Source organism: Trichechus manatus, unplaced genomic scaffold, assembly GCF_000243295.1.
Source record: "Trichechus manatus latirostris isolate Lorelei unplaced genomic scaffold, TriManLat1.0 scaffold00356, whole genome shotgun sequence".
In the NCBI taxonomy this organism is placed as follows: Eukaryota; Metazoa; Chordata; class Mammalia; order Sirenia; family Trichechidae; genus Trichechus; species Trichechus manatus.
In genome coordinates, this window is record NW_004444292.1 from 351256 (window position 1) to 372175 (window position 20920).

Below are 20920 nucleotides of genomic sequence, written 5' to 3' on the forward strand. Positions count from 1 at the left end.
GCAAGGGAGAATGAAGAGAACAGGATACAAGGAAAAGATTAGTCCAAAGAGCTAATAGACCACAGCTACCAAGGCCTCCACCAGACTAAGTCCAGTACAGCCAGATGGTGCCCGGCTACCATCGACCGCTCTGACCGGGATCACAACAGAGGGTTCTGGACAGAGCTGGAGAAGGATGTAGAACAAAATTCTACCACACACAAAAAGAGACCAGATTTACTGGCCTGAAAGAGACTGGAGAAACCCCGAGAGTACGGTCCCCGGACACCCTTTTAGCTCAGTGGTGAAGTCACTTCCGAGGTTCACCGTTTAGCCAGGAATTGGACAGCCCCATAAAACAAAACAGGACTAATGAGGCACAGCACTCCAGGTACAAGGACTAGAAGGCAGAAGGGGACAGGAAAGCTAGTGATAGGGAACCCAAGGTTGAGTAAGGACAGTGTTGACATGTAGTGGGGTTCTTAACCATTGTCATAGGGCAACGTGTACTGTTTAATGAGAAACTATTTTGTTCTGTAAGCCTTCATCTAAAGTGAGAATAGCAGCACAACTGGAAGAACATAATCGATGTTACTGAATTGTGCATGTAGAAATTTTTGTAATGGTGTATCTTTGGCTATGTATATTTTCACCAACAAGAAAAAAAGGTCGAGAAGGGAGAGAGTTGACATGTCATGGGGTTGTTAACCGATGTCATAAACAATATATGTACTGACTGTTTAATGAGAAACTATTTTTTCTGTAAACCTTCACCTGAAGTACAATAAAAAGAAAAAAAAAAAAAGGATTTAAATAATGTTTAAAAAAACACCTTGCTATAACTCTATGTAGCAGGCAATGATTTCCTCTGAAACAGAGCCTCAGCTGTTAACTGTAAGGTTGACGGTCTGGGTCCACCCAGAGGTGCCTTGGAAGAAAGACCTGGTGATCTACTTCTAAAAAATAAGACACTGAAAACCCTATGGAACACAGTTCTGTTCTGACACACATAGGGTCATCTTGAGTCAAAACTGACTCGATACGGCGACTAGTTTTTTTTCCCCTCTAAAACAGACTCCCTCTGATAGCAAGCCATAAGGAATGGCAGTATTTGGGAGCCTGCTGACATCAATAGCAGGGCTTCTCCCTGAGAAACATGTTCTGAGAGGGAATTTCCACATTTATCAAACACTACCACCTGATAGATCTTCTGCAGAACAATATTCACAACTGAATTTCATCCTTTGCCTTCATGACAAATACAAAGATTGGAATACTGGCTGATGAAGCAATAAATAAACCAAAAGCAATTCACAACAGTCAAAATATGCACAGGTAGTCCCCTGACTTATGACGTATTCCAATTATGACAAACCGCACTTACAATCATCTTTTTTTTTTTTTACAACTTATGGTTAGTAGTATGTACTGCATACAATGTTGCAGCATGTAATTTACTGATGTTATCACTCTCAGATATTCACTTGTAGATGGTCAATCTTGTGATTTACTGATCAAAACAGTGCAGTATAGGAAGCTATGGCCTGGTCTACAATGAAGTCTGTGGTGGGGCTCATACCGGATAGAAAGTTGGAAAATGTTCAACTCTAATGACATACGATGACTGAAATGCGCACGTGCCTGACAGCCATTATGACTGTCTTCATTGTTACAACACTGATGCTGACAAATACCAGATTTATAAAGACACTGATAATAAAAGGCAATAATAAAAACTAAGAAGAAAGAGCTATTTGAATTACATCACAAATGACTTACAATACAATAGAGTCGTTGGAGCAGAATCCCTGACTATCTGTAGTACAATCTTCACTGAAGAAATTTTTTTCCAACGTTAATTACTAGAATTTCCTTTAAACAACAAAGAGTATACCTTCAAACAGGTATTAGGGAAATAGTGTGTAATCGAGCTAATATATCAAAAAAACTAAAGTGCTGAAATTCAACGGCCATCAACTTCTAAGGAAACTTGAGAAAATGCCCATAAAGTTGCAGCCCTGTATAACATGACAATATATCCACAAGTTCATCCTGCTTTTTGATGTAAAGCAATTTAAACTGAAAAACATTTGAGAGTTCATCATACTATATACTATTGTTAAAAATCAGCCACCGTTTGGTTGGCCTCCAGTTAACCTTGAAATAGCCTCAGGCATCCCCCGGGGCTGTTCTTCCAAGAAGAACCAAAATTTATGCTAAGTATTTTGAATAAAATAAGGCTCATCATAAGTGATAAAACGCCCATAAACCTTAGGAAACACTTAATAAAACTCAAGGCGCCTGGATGAGTTTGAACTGCCGACCTTTCAGTTAGCAGCCAAGCAATTACATCACTGCACCACCAGGGCTCCTTTCTAATAAAGCTACCCATGTTTAAATTTACTTTTACAGCAAAAGTTATACGTTTTGCCATAAGGGAAAGGCAAAGGTACTTCAAAAAGAACAGTTTATGAACAGGTACTCAACATCAAATCCCAAAAAGTCCACAAGAAAACTTCTAGAGCTAATAGAGAAATTTAGCAAAGTTTCAGGGTAGAAGGTAAACAAAAATCAGTTGCATTTCTAAACACCAGCAATGAGAAATCTGAAAGGGAAATTTGGCAAACAATTCCATTTATAATAGCATCTAAGAGAATAAAACACCTAGAAATAAATCTAACCAGAGATGTGAAGGACTTATACAAGGAAAACTATAAAACACTGCTGAAAGAAATTAAAGAAGCCTTAAATAAATGGAAAGATGTTTCATGTTCATGGATTGGAAGACTTAATATTGTTAAGACGTCCATACGACCCAAAGTGATCTATACATTCAATGCAATCCTAATGAAAATTCCAACAGCCTTCTTTACATAAATGGAAAAACCAACCCTCAACTTTATATGGAATGACAAGAGGCCTCGAATAGCTAAAGCAATGTTGAAAGAGATGAACAAAGTAGGAGGACTCACACTCCTGATTTTAAAACATACTATACAGCTACAATAATCACAACAGCCTAGTACTAATATAATAGACACACACACAAATGGAATAGAACTGATAGTCCAGAAAGAAACTCACACATTTATGGTCAACTGATTTTTGACAGGAGCCCTGGTGGCACAGTGGTTAACAGCTTGGCTGTTAACCAAAAGGTCGGCAGTTTGAATCCACCAGCTGCTCCTTGGAAACCCTATGGGGCAGTTCTATGCCGGCCTGTAGGGTCGCTATGAGCCGGAATCGACTCAATGGCAATGGGTTCGTTTTTTTTTTCTTAAAAAAAAAAAAGATTTTTGACAAGAGTGCTAAGTCCATTCAATGGGGAATGAAGAGTCTCTTCAATAAATGGTGCTGGGAAAATTGGATTTCCACATGCAGAAAAATAAAACAGGATCCAGATCTGACATCACACACAAAAACAAATTCAAAATAGATTAAGGACCTAAATGTACAAACTAAAACCAAAAAATTCTTAGAAAAAAATGCAGGGGCAATGCTGTCTGGCTAGCTTTTAGCAATGGATTATCTAATACAATAAAAAAAGCACAAGCAGCAAAAGACAAAATAAATGAATGGGACCTCATAAAAATTAAAAATTTTTGTTCATCAAAAGATTTTATCAGAAAAGTGAAAAGACAAGCTACCGACCTCATAAAAATTAAAAATTTTTGTTCATCAAAAGACTTTATCAGAAAAGTGAAAAGACAAGCTACCAACTGGTAGAATATATTCAGAAACTATATACCTGACAAGAACCTAATAACCAAAATATATATAAAACTTCTACAGCTTAACAACAAAAAAGACAAATAACCCAATCATAAAATTGGCGAAGAACCAGAATAGACATTTCACCAAGAGGACATTCAAATGGTGACCAAACACGTGAAAAGATGCTCAGCACCATTAGCCATCAGAGAGATGGAAATAAAAACCACAATGAGATACCATCATTCCACTCCCATTAGGATGTCTAAGACTTAAAAAAAAAAAAAAAAAAAAAGACAAGTGTTGGCGATCACGTGGGGAAACTAGAACCCTTATCCACTGCTAGTGGGGATGCAAAATGGCACAGCCATTGTGGAAAACAACGTGGTGGTTCCTCAAAAAACTGAAAAAAGAACTGCCCAGCAGTTTCATTCCTAGGTATATACCCAAGACTTGAAAGCAGAGACTTGTATACCAATACCCACTGCAGCACTATTCACAATTGCCAAAAGGTGGAAACAACCTAAATGCCCATCAAAAGATGAATGGATAAACAAACTGTAGTACATACACACAATGGAATACTATTCAGCCAGTAGGATAAAAAAAAGTCCTGATACATGCTACAGTATCGATGGAGCTTGAAGACATTATGCTGAATGAAATAAGCCAATCATAAAAGGACAAATATTATATGAACGCACTTACATAAAAAGACAAGCAAAGGCAAATGTAGAGAGACAAAGGTTATCAGTAGTTACCAGGGGTGAGAGGGAAGGGGGAAAACAGTTAATGGTGATGGAAAAATCACACTGATTAAGGGTAGGATTGAACAGCCATTATTGTAATTGCTGTCAATAAGTTGTACACCTGTAGAATGTTCAATCGACAGAAGTTGTGTGATAGACATATTTACAACTGTGACAAAAAGAAAAAAAGAGTAGCTGCTGAGGCTGCTTATGTACAACCAAATACTTCATGGGATTTGATTCCTTGGTTCAGAGGTTTAGGGTCATGGTTTCATGGGACATTCCAATTAACTGGTCTAAAAACGTGTTTAGTGCCTCTATTCTACCTCCTAGTTCAATGTGTAGTGTCTCGGGTCTTAAAAGCTTGCAAGTGGCCATCGAAGGCACAACAATAGGTCTCTATTCATCTGCAGCAACACAGGAAGAAGAAGAGTCAGGAATAGAAGAAGGATGTGGAATGTGTGGCTAACTGCCTCCATGAACACTGCCTCCTTTGCCATGAGACCAGAAGTGTATGGTGCCCCGTCTCCATTATGGAACATTCTGATCAAAGATTCCATAGAAGAATCCTCATGAAAAGGCAGAAAATGCAAAGTCTCATGGATTCCAGACTCCCTGGAGCCATAGAGGGTAGATGAACCCCTGAAACTGTTGCCCTGAGATAATCTTTTGAACCTTAAATCAAAAATATCCCCTGAAGTTATCTTAAAACTGAACAATAGTTTTACTTGTAAAAAAGGCCTGCCTTGAGCATTATAGTCTTTTTAAGAACTATCTATATGGGATCAAACTGAAAACAGCAACTTGAAAGATTAGATAGGAACTTTAGGGGATAGTGAGTTTATGTTAATGAGGGAGGAACAACTCAGAAAAGGTGGGTGAGAATGACTGTACAACTTGAAGCATGTAATCATGTAGCAGCTGCTGAATTGGTACATGTTTTGCTGTGCATATTATTCTCAACAAGATAAAATTTAGAGAAAAAAAATGAAATGAGGAATAAAAAGGTACTCAACATCAACCAGCTATCAGAGAAATACAAATGAAAACCACTTTGATGTAATTCTACACACCCACTAGAATGGCTAAAATTAACAAAACTAAGAATACCAAGTACTGGCAAAGATATCAAGCAACAGCAATCTTACACATTGCTCACAGGAGTATAGGACACTTTGTAAAACTGGCAGTTTGTAAGAAACATACACCTATCCTACACTCAGCAATTACATTCCTAGATATTTTGCCAAGAGAAATGAATGCGGAAATGACTTCTACAAGAATGTTCACAGCAGCTTTGTTCATAATAGCCCCAAAATGGAAACTACCCAAAAAATATATCAATACAAGTAGATAATAAAATGTGGTATATTCATGTAATGATATATTATTGATATATGCAACATAGATGCATCTCGAAAGCACTATACTGAGTGAAAGAAGCTAGAGGTAAAACTAATTTATGATGATGGAAATCAGAATGGTAGTCACCTCTGAGGTGAGGTGGGTTGATTGGAAAAGGGCTGCTCTGAGAAGATCTCAAGTTTCTGAAAACTAAGGCTGTAAAACTGAACAAAATTCACAAGCTCTGAGTAACTGACAGTCCAAATTTAAGAAAGCAGAATTTTAAGTTTTTTCTAATTAAAGAAACAATATTTTCAAGTTTATATAGCAAGTCAAAATTAAGAAGTAAGTACCTAAAATAAAGTCAAGCTCAAGTAAACATAAACATTTCTAACTATTAAAAATAATATTGAAAACCTAGGGAAAAAAATTGGAGAAAAAATTAGTACTAGAATGCTGTTTTTGGAGGAAAATTATATATATACATATATATGTATACACGCACACACACCGATATATACATACATACATACATATATATGGAAGAAGTACAGTGAGAATGGCCATGAGAACCAAGGATGGCAAGACTTCATCTCATATACTTTGGACATGTTATTAGGAGGGACCAATCCCAAGAGAAGGACATCATGCTTGTTAAAGCAGAGGGTCAGCGAAAAAGATGAAGACCCTCAATGAGATGGAATGACACAGTGGCTGCAACAATGGGATCAAGCATAATGATTATGAAGAGGGCACAGGACTGGGCAATGTTTCGTTCTGTTGTACACAGGGCGCTATGAGTCAGAACCGACTCAACAGCAGTTAATAACAATACAAACACACACACACACAAACATATATATATATTTACTTATATATGTTTATATATCTTTTTCTTCAAAGGACGTAAGGTAACATTTGCTGTAGTTATAATAGAAATGTAAACTCCAGCATTGTTGTGGTTAGTTGCCAACCAGTCAATTCCAGTTCACAGTGACCCCATGTGTGTAGAGCAGAACTGCTCCATAGGATTTTCAAGGCTGTGACTTTTCGGAAGCATATCAGCAGGCCTGTCTTCTGAGGCACCTCTGGGTGGGCTGAAACTGCCAGCCTTTCAGTTAATAGTGGAGCACTTAACCATCTGCACCACCCATAGATTCCTAAAGTTCTAATAAATCAAAAAAATGTCTACCCTGAACATTGTGCTCTTTTAAGAACTATCTATATGGGATCAAATTGGCAACAGCAACTTGAAAAATTAGACAGGGGGCAGTGAGTTTATGTTAATAGAGAACAATTCAGAAAAGGAGGTTGAGAATGGTTGCACAACTAGAAGAATGTCATCAGTGTCACTGAATTGTACATGTAGAAACTGCTGGTGGATGTTTTTGCTTGTATATTCTCAACAAAATAATTTTAAATCTAATAAAGCACACATTGATGATTTCATCAAGCATACTCATAGTTAACCCTAAAATAAACTAAAAATTAACTAAGTTTCAACTGCCCAAAGACCTGAAAAAGAGAGTCTGAAGAAAACATTGAAATAGGTCTCAATAAAACATGTAATTAATGCTGAATTTGCAAGCCAACTGTGATGAGACAAATGGTAGTTTGAGAGCATAAGATACCACTGAAAAATTTCAACCTTAATTTTGTTTCCAAATTCCTACAAAACCATTTCAAAAACAAAAATCTAGCATTATCCTCTTGCAATCCCCTAATACTACTCAATCACACACATACAAACACAAATCAGTCAAAGAAAACCTATCCTTGATCATTGCATAATCAGGATTAAGTTTTAATAAACTTGTTGGACTATAATAACAATAAATTCCATTTTTAGTCCAAGATAACAAATGACTGATAGGAACGTACCTGAGCAGTTGGTCTCTCCTCAATTTCCTTTCAGAGTTCAATATTTCAAGTAAATTATTACCACACCCAAGAATCCAACAATTAAGGAACTGGAAAGGAATTACCAAAAGGTATTTTCTCTCTCATCACATACTTTTATTTTTCTCCATATACTTAAAACCAGTTAAAAATAGCTCTTCACTGTTATGTAAAGAAAACATGTAAGGCAACTTATTAGGGAAAACATTTCTTGCATAATCAAATATACACCCATATGCAGGAAATAATATCAGAATGTTGTATTGGGGGAAATTACTTAAATATCAAGCAAGTGTAATCTGCACTATTATGTATTGATCATGTATTTAAATGTATTTAAGTGGGGGAGGGCACTAAACTGAATCAGTGGTGAGGAAGATTTTATCAGTCAAAAGGATCCTTTCATCTAGTGCCCCATCTATCATGTCTACCTCACTGGGTTACACTATTTCTGAATTAGAAGAGTATCTGAACAGATATTTATATGAAAATGCATTAAGATGGCTAAATATTTTAATGTTTTGTTCCGAACACAAGATACCAACACTTCAAAAATGGTTAAGTCTTCAGGGGGGAGGGGGTGTTGAGAGGTTGAGAAGCTTAAAAACAGGGAGAGCTTAAAAATGTATTTGTCAAATTTTAGAAATGTACAAAATTTCTGTTTATTGGTTAAAAAGAAGGGGGGGCTTTCAGAAATGTAGATTTACAAACCGCATTAATACAGAATATGAAAACAATGCGTTAAAACCCACAAAGTAGTCATGAATCTCACTTCTCATTTTGCTGCCTCTACATCATTTATAAATGCAAATGCTCTCTCAGCATGAGCTTCCAATACCTGCTCTGAATCACTCCAGAGCCCAAGGGGACTTTCACATCTTCCCTTGGCCAATCTGGACAGAATCTCAGAGGCTGGGCAGAACTTAAAGCAGTCCCTATAAATTTGCACTGATTATACCCAAATTTGAGGCAAAACCGTGTGGTATAAGGAAATTCCATTTTGATGCTGCTAATAAGTCCAGTGTGAGATTCGACAAACAAATAGTAGTGGCAGATCAAGAAACAGCAAATACGGCCTAAAACAGAGTCCCCAGTACAGAGAAAATTCTGGATAAAGGCACGACTACCAAAATGTAGGGGTACATTCCTTCTGAGACCAAATGAGGGGCTGAAATAAATCTAGAATTAAGAAGGTTCTAAATCTTGTTTTCTTCTGTGTTCATCTACTTACACTCAACTGTCTAAAACAGAAAAATTAAAATTGTCACAATGTAGAAACTCGGTGTCAAATTTCCCTCAAATATTCATTTCCCAAGGGTCATTTCCTTTCCCACAATTCAATGGGTCCCACAGGCATTTTTCCTCCTGCTTTCATCACATTATACCTAGATATATATTTTTTACAATTAATGCAATAAATACTACATTGTTTCTCCCTCTGCGTCTCTCTAAATGATCTCTGTGGACCAAGCCACCATTACCTTTCACCAGCATTTAGTGGTCTTATTGGTCTACCTGCTTTTACCCTGGCTCTCCTCCAGTAAATTCTTCGTAAGTAGCTAAATTAAAAATTTCCAGTGTTCCCATATCATTCAGAAACAAATCCCATAGCATATGTTGCTCTACATCTTGCATTCTCAGTGGGGCTGTTTAACACCCCCAAGATGGAGAAAATTGGTTGGAGGAGACGGGCAAAAAATCTTTGGTATGTATAAAGCACAGACAAACATACAGTACATAAACAGCTACTTATGGTTTTACAAGTTCTTGGAGGGGGATTAAAAAAAAAAAAAAAAAAAGCCTAAAAAGGCTTCTAGGAAGGGGGCAATAACGAACCAAAAGGTTAAGAAACACACTTGCCTGCTAAACTGCAGCACGATAGGTATTTCCCACTTTCTTGCTTTGAGTAGTATTGCCCACAGCTTGGAATGGGTTCACCTCCAACTTCACACACCTCCCTCTTTTTGATCACTCAGGTTTCAGCCCCAATATCTCCTCATAGGATCTTTCTCTGACCTTTCTAACTAAAATGGACACCTGTTTCAGCTACCCATAACAATGCAGTCAATGCTATAGCCCCATGCCTAGAATAGTACCTAGTACTGCCTCAGTATGTGCTCAATAAATATTTTTTAGTAAGTGTAATAACTACAATGAAACAAAACAATATTTACTCTCTGATTATACCAAGGAGAAATTATTACTCCACCATAATAATGAATACTTAAGTATGAAGTGGAATAATGGACCCCTGAACAAGATTTTTGTTTTTCAAATAGCAAATTGCACTCATTCAACTCCTTGGGTATACAACGTACGCATAATTACTTAAAGTTACTAACTTAAGAGATAAAATTTTGAATTAAAATAGTAATTTCATTTTGCTATAGTTTTCACAGTTACATCGTAATAACTGGCTGAACAACAAACCACAATACTTCGATGTTACCCTTCCTCTCTAACCCCACCACTACCACCTATCTTAAATTTTTACTTCAAAATGCATGTTTCCCACAATCTGGTTATCTGAACACCCAACCTGACTACCATCGCTCCTGTGACAAAAATAATCTTAATGGTTTCTTATCATGGAATAAGATCCCTGATTAGTTTTGCAGTTTCATTTTGGGTTTCTATTGGCTTCCTGTGCTGATATGGCATGACTCAAACGAGAAGAAACAGCTGCAAACATCCATTACTAATCAGAACGTACAACGTACTAAGTATGAATCTAGGAAAACTGGAAATTGTCAAAAATGAAATTGACCTCATAAAGATCAATATCCTAGGCATTAGCGAGGTGAAATGGACTGGTATTGGCCATTCTGAATCAGGCAATCATACGGTCTACTATGCCTGAACGACAAACTTACGAGGAATGGCATCACATTCATCATCAAAAAGAACATTTCAAGATCTATCCTAAAGTACAAGGCTGTCACTGATAGGATAATATCCACATGCCTAGAAGGATGACCAGTTAATACGACTATTATTCAAATTTATGCACCAACCACTAAGCCCAAAGATGAAGAAACTGAAGATTCTTAAAAACTTCTGCAGTCTGAAATTGATCAAACATGCAATCAAGATGCATTGATAATTACTAGTGATTAGAATGCGAAAGTAGGAAACAAAGAAGGATCGGTAGTCAGAAAATATGGCCTTAGGGATAGAAATGATGCTGGAGATCACAAGATAGAATTTTTCAAGACCAACGACTTCTTCATTACAAACATCTTTTTCAACAACATAAAACTGCAACTATACATGTGGACCTCACCGGATGGAAAACACAGGAACCAAATCGACTTCATCTGTGGAAAGAGATGATGGAAAAGGTCAATATCCATCAAAACAACACCAAGGGCCTACTGTGCAACAGACCATTAACTGCTCATATGCAAGTTCAAGTGGAAGTTGAAGAAAATTAGAACAACTCCAAGAGAACCAAAGTGCAACTTGAGTATATCCCACCTGAATTTACAGGTCATCTCAAGAATACATTTGATGCACTGAACACTCATGACTAAAGACCAGATGAGTTGTGGGCTGACATCATACATGAAGAAAGCAAAAGGTCATCAAAAGGAAAAAAAGGGAGGGAAAAAAGATCAAAATGGATGTAAGAAGAGACTCTGAAACTTTCTCTTGAATGTAGAGTAGCTAAAGCGAAAGGAAGAAATGATGAAAAGAGCTGACCAGAAGATTTCACAGCGCAGACCGAGAAGACACAGTATTACAATCAATGTGCAAAGACCTGGAGTTAGAAAACCAAAAGGGAAGAACATGCTCAGCATTTCTCAAACTGAAAGAATTTAAGAAAAAATTCAAGCCTTGAGTTGCAATACTGAAGGATTCTATGAGCGAAATCATGAATGACGCAGGAAGCATCAAAAGATGATGGAAGGAATACAGTCACTGTACCAAAAATGATTGGTCAACGTTCAGCCATTTCAGGACGTAAAATATGATCAAGAACCATCTAAGCAGCAACGAAGGCAATGGCAAAAATACAAGGCTCCAGGAGTTGACAGAATACCAACTGAGATGTTTCAACAGATGCAGCACTGGAAGCGCTCACTCATCTATATGTCAAGAAATCTGGAAGATGGCTACCTGGCCAACCGATGGGAACAGATCCATATTTATGCCCATTCCAAAGAAAGGTGATCCAACAAAAAGTGGAAATTATCAAATAAAATACCATTAATATCACAAATAAAATACTGCCGAAGATCATTAAAAAGCGGTTGCAGTAGTACATCGACACGAACTGCCAGAAATTCAAGCCAGATGCAGAAGAGATGTGGAAAAATGGGTATCATTGTTGATGTCAGATGCATCTCGGCTAAAAGCAAAGAATACCAGAAAGATGTTTAGCTGTGTTTTACTGAATGCAAAGGCATTCATCTGTGTGGACCGTAACAAATCATGAATAACACTGTGGTGAATGGGAATTCCAGGACACCTAATTGTGCTCATGTGGAACCTGCACACAGACCAAGAGGTAGTCATTCGAACAGAGCAAGGGGATACTGCGTGGTTTAAAATCAAGCAAGGTGTGCGTCAGGGTTGCATCTTTTCACTATACTTATTCCACCTGTATGCTGAGCAATAATCTGAGAAGCTGGACTATATAAGGAAGAATGTGACATCAGGATTGGAGACTCACTAACCACCTACAACATGCAGATGACACAACCTTGCTTGCTGAAGTGAAAAGGACTTGAAGCACTTACTGATGAAGATCAAAGACTACAGCCTTCAGTATGGATTACACAGCAACATAACAAAAACAAAAATCCTCACAATCGGACCAATAAACATCATCATGAAAAACGGAGAGAAGACTGAAGTTGTCAAGGATTTCATTTTACTTGGATCCATAATCAATGCCCATGGAATTAACAGTTAAGAAATCAAGATGTATTGCATTGAGCAAATCTGCTACCAAAGACCTCTTTGAAGTGTTGAAAAGCAAGGATGTCGCTTTGAGGACTAAGGTGCACCTGACCCAAGCCATGAAATTTTCAATTGTCTCAATTACATGTGAAAGCTGACAATGAATAAGGAAGATCAAAGAAGAACTGACGCCTTTGAATTATGGTGGTGGTGAAGAACACTGAATATACAATGGACTGCCAAAAGAAGGAACAAATCTATCTTGGAAGAAGTACAGCAAGACTGCTCCTTAGAAGCAAGGATGGTGAGACTTCATACCACATACTTTGGACATGTTACCAGGAGGGACCAGTCTCTGTAGAAGGACATCATGCTTGGTAAAGCAGAAGGTCAGCAAAAAAGAGGAAGACCCTCAACAAGATGGACTGACACAGTGGCTGCAACAATGGACTCAAACGTACGATTGTGAGGATGGCACAGGGCCAGGCAGTGTGTTTCATTCTGTTGTACACAGGGTCGCTGTGAGTTGAAACTAACTCGATGACACGTAACTGGCTTCACGCACACACATTTACCAGCTCCCAGCTTTTGCTCTTAGTGGCCCTTCTCCCAGTGCACCTGCTTCCCAAACAAGCAACTCATCTTGAAGATGAGACTCCAACATTTTTACCTCCCAAAATCACTAGACATGTTAAGGTAAATAATCCTCCCCTTTTTGCTCTGAATTGTCCTCTACTCCCAACTCAAAGTAAAACACGTTCTCCCTTTCACTATTCCTATGTCCTCCCTTAGACCTTTCTGCACTGTAATTTTTGTACTGTTGACATGTACCATTCTTTTCTGTTCTCCCTGGACCTTTCTGCATTGTATTATAATTATTGTACTGTTTTTTTAACCTCCACCACTACTTGGGAGTTACCGGAGGACAGGGGCACCCAACAACATTGGGTGCCTTAGTCTTAAATGTGGCAATTATCTGCTTAGTTGAGCTGATATTCCTCCTCACCTCATACAAAAGAAGAAAGAAAAAAAATCCACTGCTGTCGAGCCAATTCCAACTCACAGCGACGCTGTAAGACAGAACTGCCCCACAGGGTTTCCAAGGAGCGACTGGTGGATTCGAACTGTCAATATTTTGGTTAGCAGCAGAGCTCTTAACCACTGCCCCACCACCACTGCCTCACCAGGGCTCCTCCTCACCCCATACCTACTATAAACTAGTCTTTAATAAACTATGACCACTTCTTTGTTGTCTCTGTTGTTAGCTGCCATCAAGTCAGCCTGACTCATGGGAAACCCACGCACAACAGAAGAAAATGCTGGCCAGTCCTGCAGGATTCCCATGACTGGGTGCGTATCAGGCTTTTGTGATGCACAGGGTTTTCACTGGTTGATTTTCAGGCGTAGATCGCCAGGCCTTTCTTCGTACTCTTATGTCTGGAAGCTCCACTGAAACCTGTTCAAGATCATAGCAAATGCAAGCCTCCACTGACAAGACAGGTGGTGGCTGTGCCTGAGGTGCACTGGCTTCAAATCAAACAAATCTCTCAAATGCAAGGAAAGAATTCTACCACTGAATCACTACTGTCTTATATGACCATGTTGGAATCAAATAGATGCCAGTGGTGGTTTGTTTTTTTTTTTTTTTTTTTTTTTGAAGTGTCTACTGACTACACTAAATCAATCTAGTCTCTTCTTAGATACAACAATCCATTACAATTCATTCATGATCCCTGTACATTAAATCCATACATATATGTTGTCTGTGGAAACCGAAATGTCCATCATCCATCCACAGATGAATGGATAAACAAAAATGTGGTATGTACCCACAATGGAATATAGCTCAGCCATAAAGACAAATGAAATCCTGATGCATGCTACAACATGGATGAACCTTGAAAACATTATGCTGAGTGAAATGAATCAGTCACAAAAGGACAAATACTGTATGATCTCACTTATATGGAAGAAGCAAACACATAGAAACCAAGGGTTACCAGTGGTTACCAGGAATAGGAGAGGGGGAGTTTTTGCTTAAAGGGTATAGAGTTTATGTTAATGGTGATGGAATAATCGGAAAAGGACAGTGATAAAGGGTTGCACAAGTTAAGAATATAATCAATGTCACTGAATTATACATGTAAAAATTGTTGAATGTTTCATTGACTATACTTCCACCAATTTAAAAAAACAAAAGAATGAAGTAGACAAGTCCTTTTGTAAATTAGGCATTTGCTGCCCTTTAGTGTCTGGGAAGGTAGCCGGGCTCAGCTCCCTACATGTAGTGAGGTCCCTTCCCTTAGGGGGGTCCTGCCAATCTCCAGTGTGTCCTGTGAGGAGGGTACAGTAAATACTGTCCCTCAAGGGGTAAAAATTAAATACATTACCTTATTAGCTTATTGCCAGTATCATGAAAGCAACTAAACATTTACATTACTTAGCATTTAAATGTCCTGTTACTTTTAATGATAAGTTTATCAAAAATATCACTGTAGTACTCTTACAGCACATATGCTGTTAATGTACATGCAGATACATACACATATATATATCACATATTCACATATAAAAGAACAAACAGGAAAAAAATCATAGTTGTCACAACGGATTGTCAAGCATTCTTTTGATGAAAATCCAGCAAAGAGCACATCCAGTCCAGAAGAATCCTGAACAGAGGCCCAAGGGGTCTCGTTTTGCTGCAGCAGTTCTAGACAGCAAACAGCTCAGCCTGGAGCAGAAAAAGGAATGGCCTCCAGAGGGAAGTCTGTTAAGTGAGTAAATAAAGATAGGATGATGCCCAGCATGGAAAATTAAGGAAATGTTCAAGACAAACATGCAAAAATGCATACAAAATACTTGAATCCGCTCGTTAACCATCTTATTTAAAAAACTAGTTCTTTCCACACTATTAAGTCTATGAATAGAAAATGTAACCATGGTTCTATTAAATGTATTAAAATAGTTACATTTCACATACTATGTATTAGTTACATAGAATTAATTCAAGTTTTGGCTAATCTGACTGGATTCCATTTATTTATGCTCTGAAAGAAGATACGCTGTTGTAACATGCTGATTATTAACCAAAATCATACCATAATGTAAAACAGGAAGTTTAAAAAGTATTTTCCAAATGTTGAATTATATACAGATTTTTCTCCCCACTTTCCATCAGTTCTGAGGACAATCAGAGAAGCAGCAATAAAACAGGAAACTCTTGCACACATCCCCAGGCTTGGTGGCATTCTCATTCTTCATAACTTGCATTTATTAACTGGCACTTATTATAAAAGATAGCAACCAGGATACTTGTAATATACTTAATATATTTAACAAGTGAAAGATAAAATCCAAAATGCAGGAACTTAGTAATGTCTGTTATATAACTAAGAAAAATGATAACTGATCTCTCTTTAGAAACATTTAAAATCATTTTTTAAAAAAACCAGAAAACAAAGCCAATATTCTTACCAAAAACTTTTATGATATAATTTTCAAAATCCCTATAATCTATCCAATTGAAGGGTAACTAAAATATCACAATAAAGGGAGAAATTGACTAGGATATAAGCAACTGAAAACTAGGGGTACGGTAAAAGGAAAGCCTTGTGACCTTTAAGAACTCCTGGAAGTATCTGAGTAATTCAGTACCCATTCTTAAACACAAAGGACCAAGTCAGCAAGTTCTGGGGCAGTTAACAGTTCTTCAACTATGTATGAATTACTTGCTTTGTCTCCTCCCAATATTCGTACAAGTTCGTTTTCAACTTCTTTTAGGTATAATACCCAACTGACTTACAAAATCTGTAGGAGAATAAAGCATTCCCTTCAAAAATACCTCATAAAAATTTCACTATTTCTCCTGAAAATTTTAACCAGTCTATCATTTTAAAGCTCAATTACTAGAATTAACATAATCAGACCTTCAGTGTCTGTAGAAGTGTCTGTAAAATATATACATAGTTAACTGTATATGGATAATTCCATCAATAATGAATTCAAGTTGTTGTATTTTTACTAGTAGACTCTTCTGAGAATTTCCCAATGAGATGCTTCTAGCAGCCAATCTATTCCACTTCTGTTGCTTTTAATCTTCTCTTTAATGTATACCAAAGTAAGAAAAACATGTAAGAGGGAAAAAAATACATAAACTTTAAAAACCAATAGCTTTCATTTTACACTCAATTAGGGAAAAAAGGTTATTTTTCTGGGAGAAAAAGGATTTTAAACACTTTAGGTAGGGCTTTTAAACTTACTTCCAGGTCCTCTGGTCTTCTTAATACTTGGGGTTCCACTAACACTAACCACCACTGTATTTGGTATAGCCAATACACAAAATATAGCTAGTGATTTAAGTTTTGAATTTTACTTCAATTGCTAAATACTTGTCTTCTGCCATACTACCAATCCCATCCACTCTTCAGCCTTGGAGCAAGATGTCTTGATTCTCAGCCACCCATCCCAAATTTTCAGTCTTTAACACTTCCAGTCGCTCCTTCTGTGTTGGTACTTTATTTGTAGAAGGGTACATATTATTCTACCAAACTCTAGTGGAACTGGGCTGATCACTCTCATTCTCTGCTGACTCTTCGTGCTCTGACTCTCTAATAAAATGGTGGAGTTGTTTCAGAATTTCATTACACCCTTTCTTACCATTGCCATTCACAATACTTTAACCTCAGAAAAGGCTGGAATCAATTCTATTTTCTTTACAACTGTACACACAGGGTGAGAACACAATGATCAATAAATATCTATTGGATGAAGAAACAATCTGGGACCCTCATTCACACACATTAACTTGTACTAAAGATTCTTAAATCTATGCCATTGTTCCATATTTTTCCCCTGAATTCCTCATCAGATGGGCTCCAGAAATACTGAGCGCCAAAAACTGTGCTACGATACTGGGAATATTAATAAAGATAAATATAGGCACAACTAGCTAATAAACATCATGTACTGACAAAGTGCCATGAGTGAATAGAGGTGATATGAAATATTAGGGGAACACTTTTTAAGAGATCTGCAAAAACTATCTGGAGAAACAAACTATTCTGAGCTAACTGAGCAAGAGGAATAAAGGTAGATGAGGTTGGAAAGGTAGACCAGATCAAATAAAGCCCTGTGGCCTATGATACTACTGCTGGATTTTAATTAGATGGGAAGCTACTGGGCTTGAAAAAAGAGAAGGGGCCATGATTTATGCTTTAAAAGGATGCACTGGATGTTATATGGAGAATAAGTTGTAAGAGCAGAAGTAAAAGCAGGACTAGTTAGGTATTGTAGAACCTTCAGTAATGTATGATAATGCCTTGGGAGATGTGTGTTTAATCTACCGTGTACAGGTTTTCCACAGTTTTTAAACCCAACAAAGCACCTATAGGCACTCAAAACCAAAATGCTCACAAATCCAGTGAACTATGTCTTCCTCTCCCAGCAGCACGTCCATCCTCCTTCTCCAATCCTACACACTTACCTTCCCCATTTCAGTTCATGGAATCATCAACCCATCATTCAAACTAGAAACCCCTAGATTAACTTTGCATTTCCCTCTCCTCCCCCAAACAGACTAAAGCAAAAAAAAAAAAAAAAATTTTGCTGTCAATTCCAACTCATAATAATCCCGTACGTATCACAGTAGAACTGTGCTCCACAGGGTTTTTGATGGCTGATTATTTCAGAAGCAGGTCACCGGAACTTTCTTCTGAGGTGCCTCTGGGTGAACTCAAACCGCCAACCTTTCGTCTGGCAAGCATGTTAACTCCTGCACCACCCAGGGACTACCCTAACACACTGCTGTTGTTAGCTGCTGTAGAGTCACACTAGTCACAGCTAAATTCACTCTACCTCTGAATTACTTATATCTGGAATCTGAAAAACTGTTTAGCATCCCCAATGCCACTTAAGATCCTCAGGGGGAGGAGGAGGAGGAAATCAATTATCTATGTGGTCTCTGCTTTCTAAAACATTATTTCTGACCTGGTCACTCCCTCATTTAAAATAATTATCCTGTAAAATAATTATCCTCTCAATCACCTAAAAGGTAAAGATCTAAACTTTTTAACTTACAGTTAATCACAACAGTATCCAAACTTTCTTCTTTTCTTCACTCTCTTATCTCCACTCCAGAGAAAGCTCCTTATTACCTGTTCGGGATTTCTGCCTAACATGCTCACTGCCATTCTGGGCGCTTCTGGCCACACTATCTCACCATTCTACAAGCCCTCCCTACTCTTCCTCCATCCTCCTCCCCCTGGCCCCCACAAAAAAAACCCAGCAACTGGCACCTACTCACCTTTAAGACCTGCTCAAAATCTTCCTAGTTTCCCCCAAAATAAGTGGTTATTTGCTTCTACATGTTCATAGCACTTCCCATTCCCCTCACTGCTACCACCTGGTCAAACAGTTTGCTTACAACTCTACATAAACCCATTAGATGTCAATTCCCAGGGGAGGAAGGAACATATTTTATTCAGTTCTGTATTCTCACTAGTGAACTTCGTTCCTGTCCCACAGCTGGTTGTCATTCATCCACTAAACAAACACTTAATAAGAGCCTGCAATAGTCTCTTCCCAAAACTGAGGATAAAACCCTACTCTAATCTTAAAAGAGTTTACACTCTGGGTGGAATTAAGTAAGCAAATAAATAAACAAGATAATGCCACACAGATGTTTAGGAGAAAACTTTAAAACAACAAAATTTTATGGAAATAGTATCAAGTAGGTAATAAACAACACAAAAGAAAAGTAACAGAAGTGAGAGGAGTAAAGTTTTAAAGTTAATGTGTACAATTCGGACCTGATAACTGGGTGCTAAAATTTATTTCCTGCCCTATTACACAGGTATTACAGGAAATCAATCTCACACTGACATCTAATGGATATATACTTAACAAATTTTAAAGTTCAGTATTAATTTTAAAAGACAAAAAATTAATGAATTACATAATTATACTCTATGTAATGGGATCCTGGGATTATAATTGTGTAAGGAAAAGATAAAAAATTTGACAAAGTTATTGTTCTAGACCAGCACTGTCCAAAAGAAAAACACATGAAATTTCAAATTTTCTAGCCACCTCATTAAAGGAAAAAGAAGCTGTAATTAATATATTTAACCCAATATATCCAAAATACTATCATTTCAACTTAACCCAATATATCCAAAATACTATCATTTCAACATGCAGCCATATAAGGAATTATTATATAAGGTATTTTACATTCTTTTCTTCATACTAAATCTTCCCAATTTGGTGTATATTTTATACTTATGGCACATCTAATTCAGATGCCAAATTTTCTTCAAAAATACTTATCTGTATTTAATAAAATTTAAAATGTAAAGGTAGACTCACACACCCAAATTATTCCAAATACACTTAATACTATACCAATAACTGAACTTAATGAAAATAAAATTAAAAATTCAGTTCCTTAATCTCACTAGACACACTTCAAGGGCTCAATAACCACATGTGGCTAGTGGCCACCACTTGAACAGCAGTGCAGCTCCAGACAGTAGACTTACTGCATCGTAACTCATTTAAACAGCACAAACTAAATAAACAAGATCTCCTCAGACAAGCATTTTCTCCTTATCTAAAAGAGTAGCTACCCTTATAACTACAAAATGACATATTCTGACTCCATATGTCAATTTATTTGACATGAAATACCATCGTACTATAGAGTCAGAGCATGAAATGATGGTTGCTCCATTTTGTTCACAGACTGCAAGAAACTTTAAGAAATCAGTATTGAACTAAAAGAATATTTTAAATTTTGCTAAACAATATTTAATCTATACCAAATTTATATGACCTATAAAAAACAGAAATTAGCTGTGACTAGTCTAGTCTCCTTCCGTACTGTTCAAATAATTCAAATTGTCAGATCCATATTTTAAATCAACTTAAGAAGTATTTCATCTATTAATGGGTTAAAAGCTCATAATACCAACCACTACACCTTCATTTACTTTACCTCTAATCCTTTGAACACAAATAGCAGAAAAGACTAAGCTTACGCTTTCTAAAAACCTAAATAAGCACATTATCTTGCAAGACAGAAATTAAAAATTGGATATTTTCTATATTGTACCTCACACTCCCACATGTGGAACATAACATTTTCCAAAAACTGTCAATCTCTTCCTAATTTTTTTAAAAAACTGATCTTTTAATGCAGCATAATATACAGCTAAGAAACAAAAAACACACCAAAATTTAAAAAATTAAGAGGGCACAATTTCCCCTAATTAACGAGAGAGAGAGAGTGTGTGTATATGTGTGTGTGTGTGTGTGTGTGTGTGTGTGTGTGTGTG

The 20920-nt window shown here is 37.1% G+C and overlaps 1 protein-coding gene across 1 annotated transcript in view; it reads right to left on the minus strand.

Moving 5' to 3' along the window:
- The window catches only part of PSPC1 (paraspeckle component 1), a 113640-nt gene that overhangs the window by 2708 nt on the left and 90012 nt on the right, over window positions 1-20920 (minus strand). The window lies entirely within an intron of this gene.